Raw genomic sequence first — 25,810 nt, forward strand, 5'->3', positions numbered from 1 at the left:
GAAAAGAGGACAGGCGCGGTGGCTCATGCCTGTAATCCCAGCACTTTGGGAGGCTGAGGCGGGCAGATCATGAGGTCAGGAGATTGAAACCATCCTGGCAAACATGGTGAAACCCTGTCTCTACTAAAAATACACAAAAATTAGTCCGGTGTGGTGGCGGGCACCTGTAGTCCCAGCTACTTGGGAGGCTGAGACAGGAGAATGGCGTAAACCCAGGAGGCGGAGCTTGCAGTGAGCTGAGATTGAGCCACTGCACTCCAGCCTGAGAGACAGAGCAAGACTCTGTCTCAAAAAAAAAAAAAAAAAAAAAAAATCAAGAAAAGAGTGGGGAATAATTCTATTAAAATATTTGAATGTTTATAATGCACAAGGCTTTAATCTATGTTTTAAGGAGGATACAAAACCAATTTAGGAGAGCCTCAGGTTTCAGCCATGTATTACTGCAGGAGCAAAATAAAACGAAAATGAAACTCAGCAGGAGAAACAATAAGTGATTTGATGTCAAAATTTTGTGGGCTGACTGGGCAGTTGTTCTGTTGGTCTCACCTGGACTCTGTGGCTTCAGTAAGCAGCTTGGTTGGTGCTGAATGCTCTAATGCTGGGGCTATCACATATCTCGGGTCTAAGATGGGGTGTCTAAAGTGACAGAGATGGCCAAGCCTCTGGCCATTTGGTCTTTTATCCCAAGTTTCTTAATGTTATGGCAGAAGCATTCCAAAAAAGCAAGAGCAAAGCCACGAGTCCCCCTTGAGAACCCACAGCATCCAATTTACTTTGATCTTTTTAAAATTGTTTCAGTAAATTTTGGGGGAACAGGTGGTGTTTAGTAACATGAATTAGTTCTTTAGTGGTGATTTCTGAGATTTTGGTGCACCCGTCACCCAAGCAACGTACACCATATCCAATGTGTAGTCTTTTTATCCCTCACTCCCCTCCCAACCTTTCCTCGAGTCCCCCAAGTCCATGATATAATTCTTATGCCTTTGCATCCTCATAGCTTAGCTCCCACTTATAAATGTGAACATACAATGTTTTCCATTCCTGAGTAACTTCACTTGAAATAATGGTCTGTACCAAACTGCCTAAAGCAATCTACAAATTCAATGCAATTCCCATCTAAATATCACCATCATTCTTCATAGAATTTGAAAAAAACAACCCTAAAATACATGTAGAGCCAAAAAATAGCCTGCATAGCCAAAGCAAGGCTAAGCAAAAAGAATAAATCTGGAGGCTTCACACGACCTGATTTCAAACTATACTATAAGGCCATAATCACCAAAACAGCGTGGTACTGGTATAAATATAGGTACATAGACCAGTAGAACAGAATAGAGAACCCAGAAATAAACCCAAATACTTACAGCCAGCTGAACTTCAACAAAGCAAACAAAAACAAAGTAGAAAAAGGACACCCTTTTCAACAAGTGGTGCTGTGATAATTGGCTAGCCACATGTGGGAGAATGAAACTGGATCCTCATCTCTCACATTATGCAAAAATCAACTCAAGATGGAATGAGACTTAAATCTCAGACCTGAAGGTATAAAAATTCTGGAAGATAACACTGGAAAACCCTTCTAGACATTGGCTTAGGCAAGGATTTCATGACCAAGAACCCAAAAGCAAATGCAATAAAAACAAAGATAAATAGCTGGGACTTAATTAAACTAAAGAGCTTTTGCATGCAAAAGGAACAATCAGCAGAGTAAGCAAACAATCCACAGAGTGGGAGAAAATCTTCACAATCTGTACATCTGACAAAGGACTAATATCCAGAATCTACAACAAACTCAAACAAATTAGCAAGAAAAAAAAAAAGCAAACAATCCCATCAAAAAATGGGCTAAGGACATGAATAGACAATTCTCAAAAGAAGATATACAAATGGCCAAAAAACATATGAAAAAATGCTCAACATCACTAATGATCAGGGAAATGCAAATCAAAACCACCATGCAATACCACTTTACTCCTGCATGAATGGCCATAATCAAAAAAATCAAAAAACAGTGGATGTTGGCATGGATGCAGTGATCAGGGAACACTTCTATACTGCTGGTCAGAGTGTAAACTAGTACAGCCACTATGGAAAACAGTGTGAAGATTCCTTAAAAAATTAAAAGTAAATCTACCATTTGATAGAGCAATCCTACAGGGTATCTACCCAGAGGACAAGAAGTCATTATACGAAAAAGATACTTGCACATGCATGTTTATAGCAGCACAATTCGCAATTGCAAAATTCTGGAACCAATCCAAATGCACATCAATCAACTAGTGGATAAAGACACTGTGACACACACACACACACACACCCACCCACCCACACACACACACACACACAAAATGGAATACTACTCAGCCATAAAAAGGAATGAATTTCCAGCATTTGCAGCAACCTTGATGAGATTGGAGACTATTATTCTAAGTGAAGTAACTCAGGAACGAAAAATCAAACATCATATATTCTCATTGATATGCGGGAGCTAAGCTACGAGGACTCAAAGGCATAGGAATAATACAATGGACTTTGGGGACTTGAGAGGAAGGGTGGGAGGGAGGCTAGGGATAAAAGACTACAAATAGGGTGCAGTGTATACTGCTTGGGTGATGGGTACACCAAAATCTCACAAATCACCACTAAAGAACTTATTCATGTAATCAAGCAACACCTGTACTCCAATAACTATGGAAAAATAAAAAATAAAAGAATAAGGGTTTCCAATTCCATCCAGGATGTCTGTACATACCATTATTTTGTTCCTTTTTATGGCTGAGTAGTTTTATATGAGAGAGAGAGAGAAAGAGAGGAAGAGAGATACTATATTTTCTTTTTTTGAGATGTAATTTCGCTCTGTCACCCAGGCTGGAGTGCAGTGGTGCGATCTCATCTCGCTGCAGCCTCCACCTCCTGGGTTCAAGCAATTCTTCTGCCTCAGCCTCCTGAGTAGCTGGGATTACAGGCAGCCGCCAGCACACCCAACTAATTTTTGTATTTTTAGTAGAGATGGGGTTTTGCCATGTTGGCCAGGCTGTTCTCAAACTCCTGACCTCAGGTGATGTGCCAGCCTCGGTCTCCCAAAGTGCGGGGATACAGGCGTGAGCCACTGCGCCTGGCTAATATTATATTTTCTTTATCCACTCCTTGATTGATGGGCATTTGGACTAGTCCCATATTTTTGCAATTGCAAATTGTGCTTCTATAAATGGGCATGTGCAAGTATCTTTTTCTTTAATGACGTCTTTTGCTCTGGGTAGATACCTGAGAGTGGGATTGCTGGATCAACTGGTAGATCTTTTAGTTCTTTAAGGAATCTCCACACTGTTTTCCATAATGGTTGTACTAGTTTATATTCCCATCAATAATGTAAAAGTGTGCCCTTTTCACCACATCCACACTAACATCTATTATTTTTTGATTTTTTGATTAGGCCCATTCTTGCAAGAGTGAGGTGGTATTGCATTGTGGTTTTGATTTGTATTTCACTGACAATTAGTAATGTTGAGCTTTTTTTATATGTTTATTGGCCTTTTGTATGTCTTCTTTTGAGAGTTGTCTATTCATATCCTTAGCCCACTTTTTGAAGGGATTGTTTTGTTCTTGCTGATTTGAGTTCCTTGGAGATTCTAGATAGTAGTCCTTTGTTGGATGTATAGATTGTGAACATTTTCTCCCACTCTGTGGGTTGTCTGTTTATTCTGCTGAATATTTCTTTTGCTATGCAGCTTTTCAGTTTAATTAAATCCCATCTATTCATCTGTTTTTGTTGTGTTTGCTTTTGGATTCTTGGTCATAAAATCTTTGCCTAAGCCAATGTCTAGAAGGTTCCTTCCAATGTTATCTTCTAGAATCTTCATAGTTTCAAGTCTGTAAGTCTTTGATTCACCTTGAGTTGAATTTTGTATAGGGTGAGAGATGAAGATACAGTTTCATTCTTCTACATGTGGCTTGCCAGTTATCTCAGCACCGTTTGTTGAACAGGGTGTCCGTTTTGCACTTTATGTTTTTGTTTGCTTTGTCAAAGACCAGTTGGCTGTAAGTATTGGCTTTATCTCTGAGTTCTCCATTCTCTTTCATTGCTCTATATTCTGATTTTTATACCAGTATCATGCTGTTTTGGTGACTATGGCCTTATAGTATAGTTTGAAGTCAGGTAATGTGATGCCTATGAATTTTTTTTTTTGTTTAGTCTTTTTTTTTTTTTTTTTTGAGACAGAGTCTCACTCTGTAGCCCAGGCTGGAGTGCAGTGGCATTATCTCAGCTCATTCTAAGCTCTGCCTCCCAGGTTCACACCATTCTCCTGCCTCAGCCTCCAGAGTAGCTGGGACTACAGGTCCCCACCACCACGCCCAGCTAATTTTTTGTACTTTTAGTAAAGACAGGTTTCACCATGTTAGCCAGGATGGTCTCGATCTCTTGACCTCATGATCCACCTGCCTCAGCCTCCCAAAGTGCTGGGATTACAGGCGTGAGCCACTGCGCCTGGCCTTTGTTTAGTCTTGATTTGGCTATGCGGGCTCTTTTTGGTTCCATATGAATTGTAGGGAGTTTTTTCTGGTTTTGTGAAGAATGATGGTGGTATTTTGATGCGAATTGCATTGAATTTATAGATTGCTTTTGGCAATCTGGTCATTTTCACAATACTGATTCTACCCATCCATGAGCATGGGATGTGTTTACATTTGTTTGGTCGTCTATGATTTCTTTCAGCAGTGTTTTGTGGTTTTCCTTGTAGAGGCCTTTCACATCCTTGGTTACATATAATCCTAAGGTTTTTTTGTTGTTGTTGTTGTCTTTGTTTGGTTTGGTATTGTGAAAGGGGTTGAGTTCTTGATTTGATTCTTGGCTTGGTCGCTATTGGTGTATAGCAGAGCTACTGATTGGTTTATATTAATTTTGTACTGTGTAACTTTGCTGAATTGATTTACCAGTTCTAGGAGCTTTTTGGATGAGGCTTTAGGGTTTTCTAGGTATACAATCATGTCATCAGCAAATAGCGACACTTTGACTTCCTCATTACCACTTTGGATGCCTTTTCTTTCTTTCTCTTGTCTGATTGCTCTGGCTAGGACTCCCAGAGTACTATGTTGAATAGAAGTGATGAAAGTGGGCATCCTTGTCCTGCTCTGGTTCTCAGGGGGAATGCTTTCAAGTTTCCCTGTTCAATATAATGTTGGCTGTGGGTTTGTCATAGATGGCTTTTATTGCCTTAAGATATGTCCCTTCTATGCCAATTTTGCTGAGGGTTTTAATCATAAAGGATCCTGAATTTTGTCAAATGCTTTTTCTGTGTCTATTAAGATGAATATGTGACTTTTATTTTTAAATCTGTTTATGTTGTGTATTACATTTATTGACTTACATATGTTAAACCATCCCTGCATCCTTGATTTGAAACTCACTTGATCATGGTGGATTATCTTTTTGATATGCTGTGGGATTCTGTTAGCTAGTACTTAGCTAGTATTCTGTTAGCTAGTATTCCCTGTTTTGGTATTAGGGTGATACTGGCTTCATAGAATGATTTAGGGATGATTACCTCTTTCTCTATTTTGGAAGAGTGTCAATAGGATTGGTACCAATTTTTCTTTGAATATCTTATAGAATCAGCTGTGAATTCATCTGGTCCTGGACATTTTTTTGTTGTTGTTGGTAACTTTTGAATTACCATTTAAATTGCTGCTTGTTATTGCTCTGTTCAGAGTTCTTATTTCTTCCTGTTTTAATCTAGGAGGGTTATATTTTTCCAGGAAGTTATCCATCTCCTCTAGATTTTCTCATTTATGTGTGTAAAGGTGTTCATAGTATCCTTGAATAATCATTTGGATTTTTATGGTATCAGTTGTAATATCTCCTGTGTCATTTCTAACTGAGCTTATTTGGATACTCTCTCTTCTTTTCTTGGTTAAATTCGCTAATGTTCTATCAATTTTATTTATCGTTTAAATGTACCAGCTTTTTAATTCATTTATCTTTTGTATTTTTTGTTTCAATTTCATTTAGTTCTGCTCTGATCTTGGTTATTTCTTTTCTTCTTCTGGATTTGGGTTTGGTTTGTTCTTGTTTATCTAATTCCTTGAGGCATGATCCTAGGTGACTCTTTTTTCCTTGGCTTTGTTGGATTGGGTTAATTCAAAAGCACAAATTGTCTATTTGTGCTCTTTCAGGCTTTTTGATGTAAGCATTTAATGCTATGAACTTTCCTCTTAGCACCACTTTTGCTGTATCCAGCAAAAGTTTTGATAAGTTGTGTCACTATTATTGTTCAGTTCAAAGAATGTTTTATTTCATTGTTAACCCAACAATTATTCAGGAGCAGGTTATTTAATTTTCATGTATTTTCATGGTTTTGAGGGTTCCTTTTGCAGTTGATTCCTCATTTTATTCCATTGTGGTCTGAGACTACAGGGTATAGTTTTGATTTTTGTAAATTTGTTGAGACTTGCTTTGTGGCCTATCTTGGAGAATGTTCCATGTGCTGATGAATAAAATGTATATTCTGCAGTTTTGGGGCAGAATGTTTTGTAAATGTCTGTTAAGTCCATTTGTTGTAGAATATACTGTAAGTCCATTGTTTCTTTGTTGACTTTCTATCTTGATGACCTGTGTCATGCTATCAGTGGAGTATTGAAGTCCCCCACTATTATTGCATTGCAATCTCATTTCTTATATCTAGTAGCAATTGTTTTATATTGGGGAGCTCCAGCATTAGGTGCATATATATTTGGGATTGTGATATTTTCCTGTTGGACTACTCCTTTTATCATTATATAATGTCCCTCTTTGTCTTTTTTAACTGCTGTTACTTTAAAGTGTGTTTTATCTGATATAAGAATAGCTATTCCTGCTTGCATTTGGTGTCCATTTGCATGGAATATCATTTTCCACCTCTTTACCTTAAGTTTATGCAAGTCCTTATGTGTTAGGTGACTCTCTTGAAGACAGCAGATACTTGGTTGGTGAATTTTTATCCATTCTGACATTCTGTATCTTTTAACTAGAGCATTTAGGCTATTTACATTCAACATTAGTATTGAGATGTTAGGTACTATTCTATTCATCATGCCACTTGTTGCCTGATTTTTTGTTTTTTGTTTTTTCTTCATTGTGTTATTGTTTTATAGGTCCTGTGAGATTTATGCTTTAAGGAGATTCTATTTTTGCATATTTCTTCATTGTGTTATTGTTTCATATGTCCTGTGAGATTTATGCTTTAAGGAGATTCTATTTTTGCATATTTCAAGGATTTGTTGCAAGATTTAGAGCCTCTTTTAGCAGTTCTAGTAGTGCTGGCTTGGTAGTGCAAATTCTCTCGGCATTTGTTTGTTTGAAGATTGTTATCTTTCCTTCATTTATGAAGCTTAGTTTTGCTGGATACAGAATTCTTGGTTGATAATTGTTTTGTTTAAGGGGGCTAAAGATAGGACCCCAATCCCTTCTAGCTTGTAGGGTTTCTGCTGATAAATCTGCTGTTATTCTGATAGGTTTTCCTTTATAGGTTATCTGATGCTTTTGCCTCACAGTTCTCAAGATTCTTTCCTTTGTCTTGACTTTAGATAATCTGATGACTATATGCCTAGATGATGGTCTTTTTGCAGTGAAGTACCCAAATGTTCTTTGAGCTTCTTGTATTTGAACATCTAGATCTCTAGCAAAGCCAGGGAAGTTTTCCTTGATTATTCCTTCAAATATGTGTTCCAAATTTTGGATTTCCCTTTTTCCTTGGTAACACCAATTATTCTTAGATTTGGTCACTTAACATGATCCCAAGCTTCTTAGAGGCTTTGTTCGTTTTTTAAAAATTTTTTTCTTTGGCTTTGTTGGATTAATTTGAAAGCCTTGTTTTTGAGCTCTGAAGTTCTTTCTTCTGCTTGTTCAATTTTATTGCTAAGACCTTCCAGTGCAGTTTTCATTTATCTAAATGTGTCCTTGATTTCCAGAAGTTGTGATTTTTTTAATGCTATTTCATTGGATATTTTTCCTTTCATGTCCTGTATCATTTTTGTTTGATTTCTCTAAGCTGGACTTCACCTTTCTTGGTTCCTTTTTGTTTGACTTAATAATCAACCTTACGAATTCTTTTTCTGGCAATTTAGAGATTTCATCTTAGCTTGAATCCATTGCTGGTGAGCTAGTGTGATCTTTTGTGGATGTTAAGAAAGCTTGTTTTCTCATACTATCAGAATTGTTTTTCTGGTTTATTCTCATTTGGGTGGATGATGTCAGAGGGACAATCTGGCACTCAAGGGCTGCTTTACAGATTCTTTTGTCCCATGGGAGCGCTACTTTGATGTGGTGCTCTCCCTTTTCCTCTAGGGATGGGGCTTCCTGAGAGCCGAACTATAGTGATTGATATTTTTCTTCTGGATCTAGCCACCCAGCAGAGCTACTGGGCTCTGGGCTGGTACTGGGGAGTGCCTATAAAGAGTCCTGTAATATGATCTATCTTCAGTTCTCTTAGCTGTAGATATCAGCACCTACTCTGGTGGAGGTAGCAGGGGAATGAAATGGACTCTGTGATGGTTCTTGGTTGTATTTTTGTTAAGTGTGATGGTTTTGTATTAACTGGCCTCCAGCCAAGAGGTGGTGCTTTCGAGAGCACATCAGCTGTGATTGTATAGGGAGGATACATTCTTGCCCTAGGGTTGCCTTTGGATGAGTATTCAGGTTTCTCAGGCATTGGGCAGGGTCATAGAGCTCCCAAGAGATTATATCCTTTGTCTTTGGTTACCAGGGTAGGTAGAGAAAAACCATCAGGTGGGGGCAGGATTACGCATGTCTGAGCTGAGACTCTCCTTGGGCAGGGTTTGTTGTGGCCATTGTGGGACAAGGGGGTGTGGTTCTCAGGCCAATGGAGTTATATTCCCAGGGGGATTATGGCTGTCTCTGCTGCGTCACACAGGTCACCAAGGAAGGGGGTAAACCAGCAACCATAGGCCTTACCCAGCTCCTACAGAGCCCATAGCCAGAAAGGCCAGTCTCACTCCCACTGTGTCCCCCCAACAGCACCGAGTTTATTTCCAGGCAGCCCTTGAGCAGGGCTGAGTACTTGCCCCAGGCTACAAGCCTCCCAGCTGAGAAAGCAAGCACACTCACAGTTCCTCTGCTGTCCCATGGAGCCTGCAGTGGCAATCCACCTCCTTCAAAGGTCTGTAGATTCTCTCAGCTTTCCTGGTATGTTCCTGTAGTAATTCTTGGAGAAAAAGTTCACTATATGGGTCTCCACACACTGCTCTCTCCCTCCTAGTGGGAGCTGCAAGTTAGTCCTGCCTCTTATCCACCATTTTCCTCTTCTCTCCCAATCTACTGTGTTCTACGGGTCACTGAAAGTCAAAGTACACCCTAGGTGCGAGTGTTGGGAAAAAAGGCATCATCTCCTCAAGGAAAGAGCTGTGAAGAGTTCATGAACATTTTTAATCCACCGCTTGCATCATAAATACAAATCACCATAAAGCAAAGCATTATTGAATGCCAACATATGCCAGCTAATGCTTTATATGTAACATCTAAGCATTTATTATAATTCTATGAATGACCATGAATGAATATAAATGTCATTATTAGAGATGAGGAAACTGTACTACATAAAAGGTCATTAAGTAACTTGCCAAAGGTCATACAGTCTGTGATGCTGAAGCAGATTCAGGTCCAAGCAAACTACAAATCCCAGTCTCTTGATCACCATACTTTATAAAATGTACAGTAAGGTTATCATACAAGCTTTCTTTTGCTGCCGTAACACTTTGCCACAAACTTAGTGACTTAAAACAATACAAATGTATTATCTCACAGTACTGTAGGTCAGAAGTTTGAAGTAGCTTGGCTTGTTTCTCCATTTCAGGTTTCACAAAGGCTAAATCAAGGCTGAGTTATTATCTCAGAGGCTTGGGAATAATATATGGCCAGGTTCATCCAGTTTGCTGGAAAAATTAAGTTCCTTGCAATCAAAGGCCTGAGGATTCATTCTCTTGTTGGCTGTCAGCTGGAGGCCATCCTTGGCTCCTAGAGGCCTACATATGGAGATATATCTATATCTATATCTATATCTATATCTATATCTATATCTATATCTATATCTCAAACCCAGTAACTGTGCCTCAAATTCTTCTCACACTTAGAATCTCTAACCTTCTTTTCTGCTGCACCTCTTCTGCCTCCTTTTCTGCCACATCTCTCTGACTGCAGCCAGAGAAGTTTCTCTGCTTTTAAGGGCTCATGTGATTAATTGGGAAAACCCAGATAATCCAGGATAACCTCTTTCTCTTAAAGTTTGTAACCCTTTCTCTTAAGGTTTGCAGGTTACACCTGCAAATTCCCTGTCACCCTGTAATGGAGTACATCATAGGATGAGGGATTAGGATGTGGACATTTTTATAGGCCGGGTGATTAGTAAGTATTCATGGAGGTAAAATTCAGTTGGATTTTAAGAGATACGTAAGGTATTACAAGGTCCTCCTTGTGTTGGGGAGGAAGAAGTATAAGCCTATGGGAGAAGCTGTTAAGAAAAGCAACAAGAATCACACACGTAGAGACACAGGAAAGTGTAAGACATTTGTGATGAGTGATGATGATTAGAATGATGAATTTGTGGGAACAATTAGAGGAATGATATGTTAGAGTGCAGATAAGGTCAGCCAGTGGAGAACCATAAATGCCACATAGAGGAATTTGGGTTTTATTCTACAGGCTACAGGAAATCATTAGGTTTTTGAGTGAAAGAGTGAAAAATTAAAATGATCCGCGGAAGTGAATCCAGTGAGTGTATATGGAAAGATGGGAGTGAGGTGGGTGGAAGATAGCCAAGTAAATTATAATCAACCAGTTGTCCAATAATAAGGTTGATACAGAGGAAGGGAAACTGGTGAGAGATTCCAGGAAGAAAGAAACAGCTGGAGTATGGCTTGATTGAAGGTTGCACATGAAAGAGAATAACTGTGATCTTGGAAAAAGAGGGGTAGGGAGGAATGGGGTAAAATCTGCTACAAAGAGGAAGCCTGAGTCAGGTAAAGCAGTAAATGCAATTCCAGTCTAGAGAGAACAGCTCTGCCCTAAAACGGAATAGCTGGGGTCTCCATCCTGCTCAGCCTTCATGTGCCACCATCTTTCCATTTAAAGGTAAGAAATGGACTCCTCCACAAAGCAGGCTCCCCACCGGAATCCCCCTGACTTCAAAAGCCACATCTCCAGGCAGAGAAAAGCAGAGGCATTTTTTCCTTCTGAAAAGTTCCTTTTAATATTTGGAGTTATTTTCCAAACAGTGGTTTAATTAGTGTTTTTAATTTCTAAACTTAATGAAAAATTTATAGCTCCATGGTTGCTCTGAAACTTCTGTGTGATTGTGTGTGTTATCTTTTTTTTTCTTTCTTCCTATTTTTTAATGCAAGTTTTTTATAGACTCAAAATCTTCTGAACTCTGGGGGCATCTCCACATCTCAGAATTGTTACATATAATAATAATAATAAAGTCCCCAACTATACGAAAGTTTGGATTAAGAGATCACCCTTTAAGACATTTCTTAAACATTCTTTGGCAGGCCTGAGATTTACAGGGGGCCATCATCAAAGCAGCCATGTAAATGGGAACATATTGACAACTTTCCCCCTTAAAGGCAGACACAAACAGGATTTATATGCTTCAACCACAGCTCCCTTGGGAACTCAACAAGGGACTTATTTTGTTTCTCTTTTAATAGCTTCTCTTGGGTACTTTATGGACCAGTTCTCTCATCTCAAGTGTTTGATCCCAAGACATAAATTAATTTTAGATGCACCTTTTATCCATCTTGTCTGCTAAGGCAATATTCACTATTCACTATTTGTTTTGGTTGCCATGGAGATAATTGACTTCCTGCAGTGGCAGGAGTCTTGTTTGGGGGTTTTAAAGGGGTTTGGGTCCAGGGATTCTTTAATTTTCACATCGTGAGGAAAGCCATTTCATCAATGGAACATTCGTATACATCTCCCACTTATAATTGGAATGATTTTTTTATCACCTTGTGAAACTTCCCCTTTTATTTTTCATCACTTCCTTCTTTATGGTTTAACCTCTGCTCTCCAAGGTGCTGACTAAAACCACAGCAAAGGGCAAGCATTCTATTTATTACTATTTTGTAGAATGGTTGGACACAGCATCTCAGCAGAATCTATCTGAAAAAACAGCTGAAAAATATGAAAAAAAAAATGGTGGATTATAGAACCCTATTCAGGTAGAGGAAGAAGCTACATTTTATCAAGGCAAGAAACACTTTGAATACCAGTTCATAAAATCAATCTCCCAGTTACCAACTCAGGCTGCTAAAGATTGGGTCCCTCTGGAGTTTAGGTACCAGTTCTGATATTTACAAAGGTGACTGTTGGATTCTGCTATAAACTGTTAGAACAGGCAACCTGAAAGTCCATCTCAAGTACAATGAGAAAAATTAAGAAAGAAATATCAGCTTTAAGAATACCCTCTTTGAGATATACAAATATACAAATAACAAAATGATAAATATGATATTTTACACACATTCCCGCCTACCTTCCACATTTTGACTACCATTACAGGTCATGAACATTTCCAAAACAAATTATCTAAAGACTTTTAGTGGCATTTAAAAACCTAACTACCAGAAATACATCCTTTTTGTTGCATTTGATTTTTGAGAATCATATGAGTTATGGTATTTCTGTATATATATTTGACAACACCAAAAAAATCCTATGCCACTTATCCACAGGGCTAATATTTTTGCTAAAATAATTTTTTACTGTAGTTCAAAAAGCTATTACCAAACGAAAAAAATTAAATCAATGATCAGAATGAGAATTCTTAGGAGCAATAATAGTGAACAAAACTCTAAGAACCTACTTCAGTTCTTTTAAGTGCACAGCACAAAATCAATTTGCAATGACCCTGAGAATCAGCCTTCTTCACCACATGACAACAAAAGAAATGGAGGATGAAAACAAATTAAAGTTCTTAAAAGTCTTTTTTGCCTTCTAAAGATTTAAGGGTATCTTTGAGCTATGAAACTTTTAAAGGCAGCTCTTTGAATGCTTATCAATATTGTTGTATATTCTTACAGTAATGGCTTTTAGGCTGATCCTAGAAGCTTACGATTCACTTTCTGATTCATGTTTCATTCTTATTATATTTGTTTATTTCATAATGTTTTTTTGAAGATGCATTATGAACATAGCACTGTGCTAGGCAATGGAGGGAAAGAAAAATACTTGATGCAGTCTAGACAGGCACCAACATCAGGATAACACAAAGCACATAATTGGATATACATGTTCAGAAGACAACAAAATGCAAGGGAATACAAATTGGAGGGAACTGCTTCATTACAGGCCTCCCATACATTAGCTCATTTAACACTGACAATACCTCCACCTCACTGACAAGAAAGCTACACTTTAAAAAGGAGCCCGGATTTGACACTAGGCGTCTCTGATTCCTAACCTAAACACTAAACTACTAACCTGTAATACTTCCCTAGTTTAAGTATTATAGTTTACTTCAATGATGACATTTTAGCTGGACCAGGCAGGATTTTAAAGTGTTTAAGAGGGAGACAGGCATTCCAGAAGAAGAAAAGGATACATGGAGGCTAGGGCATGAGTCCGAGACAGGGAAAATAACAGCTAAGTCTTACATCTCCAATGAGGAAAAGTCCTATTGAGAGGTGACAGCATGCTGGCAGCCCTCGCAGCCCTCGCTCGCTCTTGGTGCCTCCTCGGCCTCAGCACCCACACTGGCTGTGCTTGAGGAGCCCTTCAACCTGCCACTGTGCTGTGGGGGCCCCTCTCTGGGCTGGTTGAGGCCGGAGCCACCTCCCTCAGCTTGCCGGGAGCTGTGGAGGGAGAGGCGCAGGCGGGAACTGGGGTTGTGCGTGGCACTTGCAGGCCAGCTAGAGTTCCGGATGGGCATGGGCTTGGCGGGTCCCGCACTTGGAGTAGCCGGCCAGCCCTGCCGGCCTGGGCAGTGAGGGGCTTAGCACCCTGGCCAGCAGCTGTGGAGGGTGCGCTGGGTACCCCAGCAGTGTCGGCCCACTGGCGCTTCACTTGATTTCTTGCCCGGCCTTAGCTGCCTCCCTGTGGGGCAGGGCTCGGGACCTGCAGCCCGCCATGTCTGAGCCTCCCCTCAACCCACCGTGGGCTCCTGCATGACCAAAGCCTCCCCGATGAGCACCGCCCCCTTCTCCACGGCTCCCGGTCCCATCAACCACCCAAGGGCTGAGGAGTGTGGGCACAGGGCGCGGGACTGGCAGGCAGCTCCACCTGCAGCCTGTGTGGGATCCACTGGGTGAAGCCAGCTGGGCTCCTGAGTCTAGTAGGGACTTGGAGAACCTTTATGTCTAGCTAAGGGATTGTGAATGCACCAACTGGCACTCTGTATCTAGCTCAAGGTTTGTAAATGCACCAATCAGCACTCTGTGTCTAGCTGATCTGGTGGGGACTTGGAGAACCTTTATGTCTAGCTAAGGGATTGTAATTACACCAATCAGCACTCTGTATCTAGCTCAAGGTTTGTAAATACACCAATCGGCACCCTGTGTCTAGCTCAAGGTTTGTGAATGCAAACCAATCAGCACTCTGCATCTAGCTAATCTGGTGGGGACTTGGAGAATCTTTATGTCTAGCTAAGGGATTGTGAATACACCAATCGGCACTCTGCATCTAGCTTAAGGTTTGTAAATGCACCAATCAGCACTCTGTGTCTAGCTCAAGGTTTGTAAATGCACCAATCAGCACTTTGTGTCTAGCTGATCTGGTGGGGACTTGGAGAACCTTTATGTCTAGCTAAGGGATTGTGAATACACCAATTGGCACTCTGTATCTAGCTCAAGGTTTGTAAATGCACCAATTAGCACTCTGTGTCTAGCTCAGGGTTTGTAAATACACCAATCAGCACTCTGTATCTAACTAATCTAGTGGGGACATGGAGAACTTTGGTGTCTAGCTCAAGGGTTGTAAACGCACCAATCAGCACCCTGTCAAAACGGACCAATCGGCTCTTTGTAAAATGGACGAATCAGCAGAATGTGTGTGGGGCCAGATAAGAGAATAAAAGCAGGCTGCCCTGAGCCTGCGGTGGTAACCCACTTGAATCCCTTTGCATGCTGTGGAAGCTTAGTTTTTTCTCTCTTTGCAATAACTCTTACTACTGCTCACTCTTTGCATCCACACTGCCTTTATGAGCTGTAACACTCACCGTAAAGATCTGCAGCTATCGAAACCACGAACCCACCGGGAGGAACAAACAACTCCAGATGCGCCACCTTAAGAGCTGTAACACTCACCGCAAAGGTCTGCAGCTTCACTCCTGAGCCAGCGAGACCATGAACCCACCAGAAGGAAGAAACTGCGAACACATCCGAACATCAGAAAGAACAAACTCCAGACACGCTGCCTTTAAGAACTGTAACACTCACCGCGAGGGTCTGCGGCTTCATTCTTGAAGTCAGTGAGACCAAGAACCCACCAATTCCAGACACACTATTATCATTCCCACTGTATAAATCAGGAAAACGAGGCTCAGAGAGATCAAGTAACCAGCCTAAATGCAAGCAGCAGCAGCTAGTAAATGGTAGAGCGAACCCAAGTGATCTGGCTCCGGAACCTGTGTTCCTAACTTCTCGTGACCCCTGCAAGCGCCACTCTTGCAGAGACTGCATATGAAATTCAGGAGGGATGGGTGGGGCAGGGCCAGACAACCAACACCTGACAAAGGTGTCTTGGGGTCAGGTTGACAAGTGCTGCCAATTGTCTTCTCAGGCTTTGAAGAGCCATGTTTCGGGGTTTGTTTTTGTTTTGTAGCAGGGATAAGCTAAGCTCAGCTTTGTGTTTTAGAAAGATAAGCCTGGAGCAAAGAGGAGCATGGATTGGAAGGGATGAAAGCTGGAGCCACTTTTCCTTCAATAAAAATATATTTACAAGTAATCCTCCACATACACACAAAACTTACACACATACACTACACATAAACATATACCACGTGTACCCCAAATATACACATGTGAATACATACAACTTACACACATACACATCAAATATGCACTACATACATTCATATACCACACACATATACCACACATACACATACCACATGCACTCACACTCCATACACATATACCACACACACGTGTGCATGCATACTCAAACATGCCACACAATGCCACACACGCATACATACTACATATAAACCACCCACACATTGCCTACATATACTATACATACATACACATACTCACATACACATGCATTCCCTTGCCTGAATCATGAGGTAAATGAACTCAGAAACATAATGTTCACTAAGATTTCTTTATATCATTTATTTTCTGCCTCCCTGAACACAGACTAGACATTATCCAGGAACTTGAGCCTGCAGGAAAGGAATGTTACACATCTTCATCTTCCACTTCTAATGACCCAACATTAGAAAGACTTTTTCTTTTCCAGATTCATTTGGATATTTCTGAGCTCAATAAGCCTGCCAGGGGAGCTATCTTGAAAGCCTAAAAAGGGGCCTTAGGCAGCATTGTTCTCAATTCCGCAGATGCTATCCTCGTCATTTATGCCTTAAATTAAGAAAAACAATACATTTTGCTTTCCCTGGTTTCATCTGATTTTCTATTTAGAAATTGTATGTGTTAAGCCTGGACAATGTCAGTGTCCAGGCCGAGATAGTGACTCCCACCCAGCAGAGGATATCACACAGCTCTATGTGGGCTTAATTCTGCATTTGCCTTTATGCAAATGTCTAATTTTCTAGTTTTACTTTTTTTGTATCATAAATACACAACTATAATATTCTCTTTTTATAAGAAAAATATGCCTGTATCTAAACAAAATGAACATTTATTCTTTAGTGAAAATAACTGCTACCTGGATGGTAAATTATGTTCACATTATGGTTCATACTTGAAAATTATTTTTAAAGTGTCATGAAATTCTTGAAAGCAAAACAACATTTTTGAGCACACATAATTTAAGTTTCACTTAGGGACCATGAAAAAAATACAACCTTTAGAACACACATAGGGCTTTTACAGGAAATGTGGTCCACGAGATACAGAGCCTCTGTTTGGTCTGAATGGAAGATCACATTTCATATTTTAAGGTCAAATTACATCAGTTTCTTTCCAGTAAAAAAAAAAAAAAAATAGCATCATACTAGAATGTTAATATCTTTAAAACCTCCAAGACTCGATATTGTGTTCTCTCGGGATAATTTACTGAAGATGAGACTGATGAGCTGCAGCAACCGTTTAATACCCAGAGTTGCGCTTAGGAGAAAAGGATTTCCAGGATAAACCATTTGCAGGGAAAATTCAATCTAAGCTACTTTATTTTCAGAACCTATGTTCAAGGTGGAAGAAAAAAACCTCTAACATATACAAACATGGAGTTGTCAATCCTTATGATAACATTGGCTATTTTAAAGTGTTGGCATAATTTAGGACCTTGAATTTAGGACCTAATTCATGACTATATATTATAAAATCATTTCAGTTAAAAAAAAAAAAAAAAACCAAAGTGATGTTTTTCCATTTCCTTTCCCTCATCTTTTACGCCACTCTCTCTGTTGGCTCTGTATTATTATGTTTACAGAATTGCATGCAAAATATATACACTAAGCATTTACTGAGCCCCCACTCTGCTAGGTGCACAGGGAGACATAAAATCGTAGGAGACTTCATGTTTGCCTTCAAATGAGCCTGAAATCCAGCAGGAAAGGTAAGACAATTGTGGGAATACCTAAACACAGTTGTGAGGATGAACAGGATGGTGCAAACTACTTTAGGAACGCAGAGCTAGAGTGGAGAATCACCAGACTGCAGGCGAAAGAAGGCATGTGCATAATTCCAACAGTGGGATATGAAATTCCCATTTCAGAGACATAAAGTTTAAGTGTGTTGAGGGACATTTTGGCTGCAGCAGCAGATGTTTGAGACCCTGTGTTAGAAATAGGAAGTGTTAACGACCACAGGTGGTTATCATATGAAAATGACAAACAGCAATAACAGCAACAACAAAAAAACATAAAAACCAGAGTGGCTTCTGCTAGGTTTGTTGGCATATTTTCAAACTGAAGAAAGTTGCTCATAAATTATCTTTCAGGTTGATTTTATTTTTCTCTCTATGCTCATGAAATGCTTTAACGAACATCTACACCTCCTCAGTGGAATTGGGAGTGAGTTATTTGTGAAAAACAGGTGAGGTTGTTGCTGAAGGACGTACTAAGTGTTTCTGCTTGAGTGATACAGCAGTGGACTCATAGATCTCCCAGAAGGTTTCGGACAATCATAGCAACTATCAAAGAAAGGAGGTTGTGGTCACTGGGAAGTTTTCCAAGTGGAATTTTAAAGAGGACTTTGTTAGAGAGTCCTCAAGGCTCTTTCCGAGCACTCACACACACCCCTCCTTTTCCCATTGGCACCTGCAACCTGAATTTTCTGCACAGAATCACATCCATATCTACAATGTGGAAGAATCAAAGTGGATCAGAGGCATCCCGCACTGCCCACACCTGTGGGGAAAGCGCCGCTGTTAATATTTCTGCTGAAATCTGAGCAGCCTGGAGTTCTTAACTTAAGTAAATACTGAATCAAACATGCCAGCCTACAAGGGAAAATAGCAGTCTCTGCCATTTGCAGAACATCTATCATGTTCAAGAGCCTTACATTCATTTTGTTCTCTAAATAATAATTATGTAGGGTTAGCTATTGTTATTTCTTTTTCATAGGCCTCAAAAGTCTAAATAATCTGCCCAGGGCCACAGGCATAGCAAGACGTTTTTTGATCCCAAAGCATCGCTCTACTTTGCTCTGGGATTGGAACTAGAACACACAAGTGAATTGTAAATTTTGATTTCAGCAACATAAAAACATGACCATCAACTAGGTAGTAACTATATGTTGGGCTAATCCTAAATTAAATGAAAAACCTTTGGGAAGCCCAGAGCATACTATTCCAGGTTAGAAGAGACAAAGGAAGGGATCCAGCCTAGGACATCATAACCTCATACAAACAATAGGATGCCCAGCCCACAGGGGCCATTATTATGAAGTATTATTTATTCTCTCCAGGGACAGTAATTTCACAGGCATGAAAGCCATCTCAGAACCTTAACAGGGGGCTGATAATTCGTCCACTCATGCATAGTGCCTACCAAAGTGTACTGGATGAAAATCTGAAATAATAAGCATATTATAAATTCATGGCTTTTCTCTATGAGTAATTAATCTAAAATCAGAGATTTCAAGTAAAATATGGACATTCAAAATTACGGTGCTATCCTTTAGGAAATAAATGTTACTTACTCAAAAATTATTAAAATCGCATGGACTTGAAATGGGCTGACACCAAGGTATAGAGATCAATAGAAAGGAAAGATGAAAAGATCTATCCTAAAGAATAATAATCTTACTCTCCTACTGCTTGCAACTTCTAATAAAATACATCTTAGATTAGGCAAATTTCTCAGGATCTTCTACAGAACCCCTTTTCATTCCTTTTTTTAGTGGCTGTGTTCAGAAGTAAGAGAGGTGTTGAGGTTTATGTGGAATAAAATATGATGACAAAAAAGAGGAAGCAATTCATTCATTTCATGAATATCTGAGTATCAACGTTGTTTACTGCTGGGGAACATAAGCAAGAACGGTCAACAATCTGCCTCTGTGAAGCTTACATTTTGGTGAGAGGAAAAGCTGACAAAAAAGATAAATAAAATACAGAATGTGCACTAACAATGATAAGTAAGGAGAAAAATACAAAAGAGGGAGATAAAAAGTGTCTGGGGGTGCAATTTTAAATGAGGTGATCATTTAACATGGGAGCCCATGTCATCCATCCAAAGTCTTCAAATGAGTGGAAATACCCTAACCCTGGTAGAGCAGGCCTAATCAGTTGGTGCAGTAGTTTCCTGGGGCTGCTGTCACATAGTACCACAAGCGGCTCCTTCAAACAGCTATTTTATTGTCTCACAGCTCCGGAGACCAGAAGTTTGAAGTCAAAGTGTCAGTAGGGACTTCTGAGGACCTGTGGGAGATAATCAGTTGCATCCCTTTCTCCTAGCATCTGGTGGCCTCAGGCTTTCCTGTCTTCCCTCTGTGCATGTCTGTCTCTGCGTCCAAATTTCTCCTTTTTATAAGGTCACGAGACATACCGAATTACACTGCCCCCAACCCATAACCTCATCTTAACTTGATCATCGTAAAGACTCTATTTCCAAATAAAGTCACATTCACAGGTACTGGAGATTAGGACTTCAACATCTTTTGGTTGGGACATAATTCAATCCTTAACAGTTGGTAAATAAGAAACGCCAAAAAAAAAAAAAATTAAAGTCCTGACAATTCCACTTGGGGAGAGAAATCATTAAAGGGATTGATTGCTCTCATTAGGGAACGGCGGCGATGCCTGCTTCTATATTTAATAAAGGCTAATTTTGGCCCTATAAACATCCATAATGAATTATTTAATGCAAGCTGGCAAAAATATACCTACTGAACACAGATGTTGTCGTCCGTTACCATTGGCTTTGGCTGTAAAATAAGAAAGGAATTAGTAATCTCTTGGGAACCAGAGTGAAAGAAAATTAGACAGGCCAAGGTGTCCTTAGCCCACCCAGAACAGCTCTGCATTCACTGGGCTGGTACCTGTGCTAGTAGCAGCCCAGAATGGGCTCGGCTCCCTGGTTTCTTAATAATCATATTTTCTTTTCACAAAGGGTAGAAAATATTATTGAGTTAAATTTTTCCCGTTGCCAACAAGTTAGGGATAATGCGCACCATGTGGATCAAGCTGATCACATAAATTAGGGCTTTAAAGCATAATATCTGAGCGTTTCCCAACTGAACATTACTTTTCTGTATAAATTAAAAATGTCTAAAAGGGAGTTTATTAGAAGGAGACTATCAAAGCTTTTTATGAACATGCTTTCTCTTTTGATCTATATAATTTTCAAAAAGTGTTAGACATATCATGATTTCTAGCACAACTGGAATTTTAAATCTAAGAATCAGAAGAAAAAAATGCAAATAGGAAAGACATGATTTTGAAGCCATGTCTATTTTGCTGCAATTAGTCATTAAGCAGAGGAAATGAATTTCAGTAAAAAGCCTGCTTTATCTAGCACTTTATCAACCAGGAAGCTCTAGAAAAAAGCATTTCTGATATCTCCCAACACAAATCCTCAATCTATTAACCACAGGACTATAAGAAGGTTGTTATTTGCTTCCTTACTGGTTTGGGGAGGAGAGAGAAAATTACATCTTTGCATCAGTGAGCTTTTTCAAACAATGGTGATTTACATGTCAATCTCTTGATTATTAAATATTATCTATGTGATTTTCAACTGCATCCAATAGAAAAAAATTTAAATCGCAGATAATATCTTCGAAACACTAACTACTTTGAATTTCTATAAAGCCTTAGAGAAGACCAAAGTCCTTTCAAGGTATGCTTGTGGATCACTGAGCCAGAACAGATCTGAAGTGGTCATTTATTTCTGAGCACTCTCTTCAAGCATGTCAATATTAAAATATCAAATATTGGGAGACTTTTCAGGTTCTACTCTTAAAGAATCTTAATCCACAAAGTTAATAGAGCCTCTGTGGACTTGAGAGATGACCAAATAGCAAATAAAGTATTCATAAGGTGTCCAATTTGGTGGCCATGGAAAATGGTAGAAGAATAATCCAAGCACCTTTCCTTGTCTGAATGTGAACTAGGAAAAGGTGAGGTTCTTCTCCTTTCGGAGGTTAGTCCATCAACTTACTAAGCCACAGAATATCTGAAAGATGCAAAGGCATATGTGTTGGTTTGCTTGTGTTGCCAAAACAAAATACCACAGACTGAATGGCTTAAACAGCAGAATTTTATTTCTCACAGTCCTGGAGGCCAGAAGTTCAATATCAAGGTGCTAGCAGAGTTGGTTTCCTCTGAAGGCCATAAAGAAATGATCTTTTCCAGGCCTCTCCCCTTGGCTTACAGATGGCCACCGTCTTGCTGTGTCTTCACATGGTCTTGCTCTGTGCATGAGCATCCCTTGTATCTCTGTTTCTAATGTGTGTCAGTGTTTCCTGATCTCTTCTTATAACAAGGACACCAGTCAGATTGGATAGAGCTTACCCTAATGCCCTCATTTTAACTCTATGACTTCTTTAAAGTCCCTATCTCCAAAAACAGTCACATTCTGTGGATTAGGGTGTTGACATATGAATTGGAGGCGAGGGGAGGACAATTCTGCCCATACCAGCAAGCAATGTGGGAATCGTCTGTTGGGTTCAGTGGTAATGACTCTTCCATTCCTAAAGTTTTTCACATTCTTCCTGCTCAAAGGATGAATGGAGGCTTTGTCTTATTCAGCTGTAAAAGCTTGAATTCTGTTATTTGCCTGAATGGAGGAAAAATTAGCAAAACAATGTGGACTGCTAAGGTAGCCTAACCCCTCGTAAGGTTTCTGGTCTCGTCCTTCTACCCTGGGAATAGAGAAGAAATGACTACATACCTCAATGCAGTGTGGATTATAAGTGTCAAAACTTTAGAAATCTCAAGCTAGAACATGGGATCTACCAGCAGATTTCAAAGCCCTGCCTAGTACAGGGTCTAGAACAATTAGGAGCTATCTGAGTAGTACATCTCTTAGAATATTGGCTGCCATCATACCCCTTCTTGTTTGCACCTCTCATCAGTGACTCCTATAAGAGCAGGGATTTGCCACATGCACATGGTTTCCCCATTCCCAGCACGGTAGCAGACACACAGCAATCACTCAGTTAGAACCTGCCGAAGGAGCTTACCTTCTCCTTTAGAGAAGTTCTAGAGTGGCCAGGCATGGTGGCTCACACCTGTAATCCCAGCACTTTGGGCGGCTGAGGCAGGCAGATCATGAGGTCAGGAGATTGAGACCATCCTGGCTAATATGGTGAAACCCCGTCTCTACTAAAAATACAAAAAAATTAGCCGGGCATGATGGTGGGCACCTTTAGTCCCAGCTACCCGGACGCTAAGGCAGAAGAATCGCTTGAACCGGGAGGTAGAGATTGCGGTGAGCCAAGATCGCGCCACTGCACTCCAATCTGGGTGACAGAGCGAGACTCTGTCTCAAAAAAAAAAAAAAAAAAAAAAAAAAGAAGAGAGAAGTTCTAGAGCAAGCACAGTCATAGGTGAGATAAGTCGTATGATTTGAAAAATCACTGCCTTTGGGTTTTCTGAGTAATTTGCTTCAGATTTTCTGCCCATTCTAGCTAAGAGAAAGGCAGTTTGATGTTATCATAAATCATGGGTATTTCACTTTTTTTCTACCACTCTATACAATCTAGTTACAATACTTTTTTATCTAGCTGGAGGAGATAACTCTGAATATGAATAACCTTCCCTTGATAGCATTTACTTTTGGTTTGATTCATGTGCGTCCCAATCAGGGAAGAGCCTTCACAAGATGGCATCTGTCAGCAAGGGCACATGTACCGAAATCTTGCTGCTTTTTATATTTTTACACAGTATGGAGTAATTTTTGTTTCCTCTAATCAAATATCTGACATTATTCATTGTATTACATTTCCCAATAGAGTGATCCAAACACAAAGTGTCCTCCTAGATGGTGAATGAACATGTGCTCATCTCCATCATGTGACTGAAAGGAGATTGTGTCCAGGCGTATCTTTATTGTGGTCTATGCAAATGTAAAATCTGTCTACTTGCACGGTTCAATTTCCTACTGCAAGGATTCCTCTATCCTCTCATTTGCCAAGATTCCCAGGAAGGAAGCATGTAACAGTCATTAGAGATAGCGCCCAACTACAAGTGGAATCTCCATATCAGCATCCTCTAATATTGTTCTTTCTCTTCCTTCCCTCCCCAGCTTCCTGCAACTGAAGGTCATTCCTCTTTGTCAGAAGACTAAGGGTCCCTGACCTGATCTGTGGAGCACCAGGGTGGAGAGAGTGGAATAAGCAGCAAAATGAAAAATTGGATGCTGTTTTCAAAAGTTTTGTTCTCATTCTTGGATTATAGATTATCTAAAGGGAAAATTTAACTCAACCAAAAAATTCGTTCAGCTCCATGAAGCTAAAGATGCTATAAACTGACTCTTTCCTAAAGAGCACCAAACCTGAAATTTTTCCTGCTAGAGAGGAACTAATCTTCAAGGATATCTGTCTATTGCTAGACATTAAGAAGGAAGGTGAACTCCGTTCTGTCTTCATAAAACACATTTTTGTCTTTCCCCCTCACTCCTCCACTGAACCCACTATGTTTACAAGTACAAGCTATGACTGTGGAGGTGGAAAATCTGATACTGTCAGCACAAGTGGAACAAAATGAAAAGAGAAAAAAATCTACACACCCATCTGGACTTCCATATGCTCTGTAGCCCAGAGGCTAATATAATTCCTTGAATGTTGGTTATAAAGCAATGTGATATGGATAACTGCTATGCACTGAGCTTATTTAGACAAGTGTTCTTTCTACTCAATAAACCTTTGAAAGGATTAAAGTACAATCACTCCCAATTATCTGTTCTTCCCTTTCTGAGTTTCACCATATCCTCCAACTGATCCCTGTTTCTACCCCATTCTAATTCCCCATCCACAGGACCAAGTGACAGTGTAGTGAGAAGACATGACATTCAGGGAATATTGAGAAGTTTAATGTGACAAGGGTGCTGGGTGCGTGGTCAGGCAGGGGCTGCTGAGAGATCTGCCTAAAGAGACAGGAGGCAGAGTGTGAACGGCCTTGCATGCTGTGCTATGAATTTTATCTTCTGAGCATCAGGAAGCCTTGAGAATAATGTGATGAATTTTGTTTTAAAGAAATAATTCTGGTGACAGAATGAACAGTATGCACAAGAAGAAAAAAAAAGGATGAGAGGGAGACTAATTTGGTGAGATTGCCATGGTCTGGCAGAGAGACAATGAAGGCCAGACTCCGAGAGGGGTGGAGAGCAAGGACCCAGTTCAATTTTGTGGTTAGATTTATACAGTGGGAAAACTGACTCCCTTCACTTCAAGGAAACAATGCAAGAGTAAACTCCCTGAGAAACCCCGTTCTGGATTTTTGCAGCCCCTTATATATGAGGAACAATATTAAGGAGACTTGAAATGTGCTTGTTGAAGATTGCTCTTTTAAAAGGTCTTAAAATTATACCCCTGACTTCTTTATCTTATAGGACAACAGGCTTTAATATTATAATTTCTCATCTTTACATGGAGGTTGCTTCCCTATTATTTCAAAAAGCCATAGTTTTCTGCATCCTAATGTATTCCTATATGCTGAACATAAAAATGCCCTAATTTTTGTTTCTTTTTTTTCCCCTAATCATGACTCAGATTTCTGCCTCTGAAAGCTCCAGTAACAGACTTGACCACCAGCCCTTTAGTACATTTCATAATGAAATTAAAACTAAATGGATTTCAATGATTGGGTTTATATGTTTCCAAGTCCTCTTGTGTAGACATCCTTTAAAGTTGGAGACTACACAATGGTCTTTGTGCCTGTTATGAAAAAAAAAAAAAAGGGGGGGGGGAGGGAGATTTTGCAAGATAATTTTTTCCCTAAAAATGTAGCTCTAATGTTAAAATCCAGTCAAAACTATTGTCATGTGCAAGAACTTAAAGGATCCATGCAGCATGCAGGATTAACAAATGAACGCTATCATCATAATTTACAAAGATTGCACTGTGCTAACAAAAACTCTCCATTGATCCGTGCTCAAGATAATTGTGTGTTCCAAAGATTTTTACCTGTTAGAAAGGATGAGGTAGCTCAGTGGAGCACTGTTTTGTAGGTCAGCAGGTTCAAGGTCATCCTTTA

At 39.8% G+C, this 25,810-nt stretch overlaps 1 long non-coding RNA gene across 1 annotated transcript in view; it reads left to right on the forward strand.

The window, feature by feature from the left end:
- LOC129526206 (uncharacterized) overlaps positions 1-23,946 on the forward strand; it is a 59,711-nt gene extending 35,765 nt beyond the window's left edge. Inside the window, exon 3 of the long non-coding RNA XR_008670824.2 lies at positions 23,862-23,946. This is a non-coding gene — a long non-coding RNA (uncharacterized lncRNA). The remainder of the gene's footprint in view (positions 1-23,861) is intronic.
- Positions 23,947-25,810: the final 1,864 nt, after the last annotated feature.

This window comes from Gorilla gorilla, chromosome 14 (assembly GCF_029281585.2).
Source record: "Gorilla gorilla gorilla isolate KB3781 chromosome 14, NHGRI_mGorGor1-v2.1_pri, whole genome shotgun sequence".
Lineage (NCBI taxonomy): Eukaryota > Metazoa > Chordata > Mammalia > Primates > Hominidae > Gorilla > Gorilla gorilla.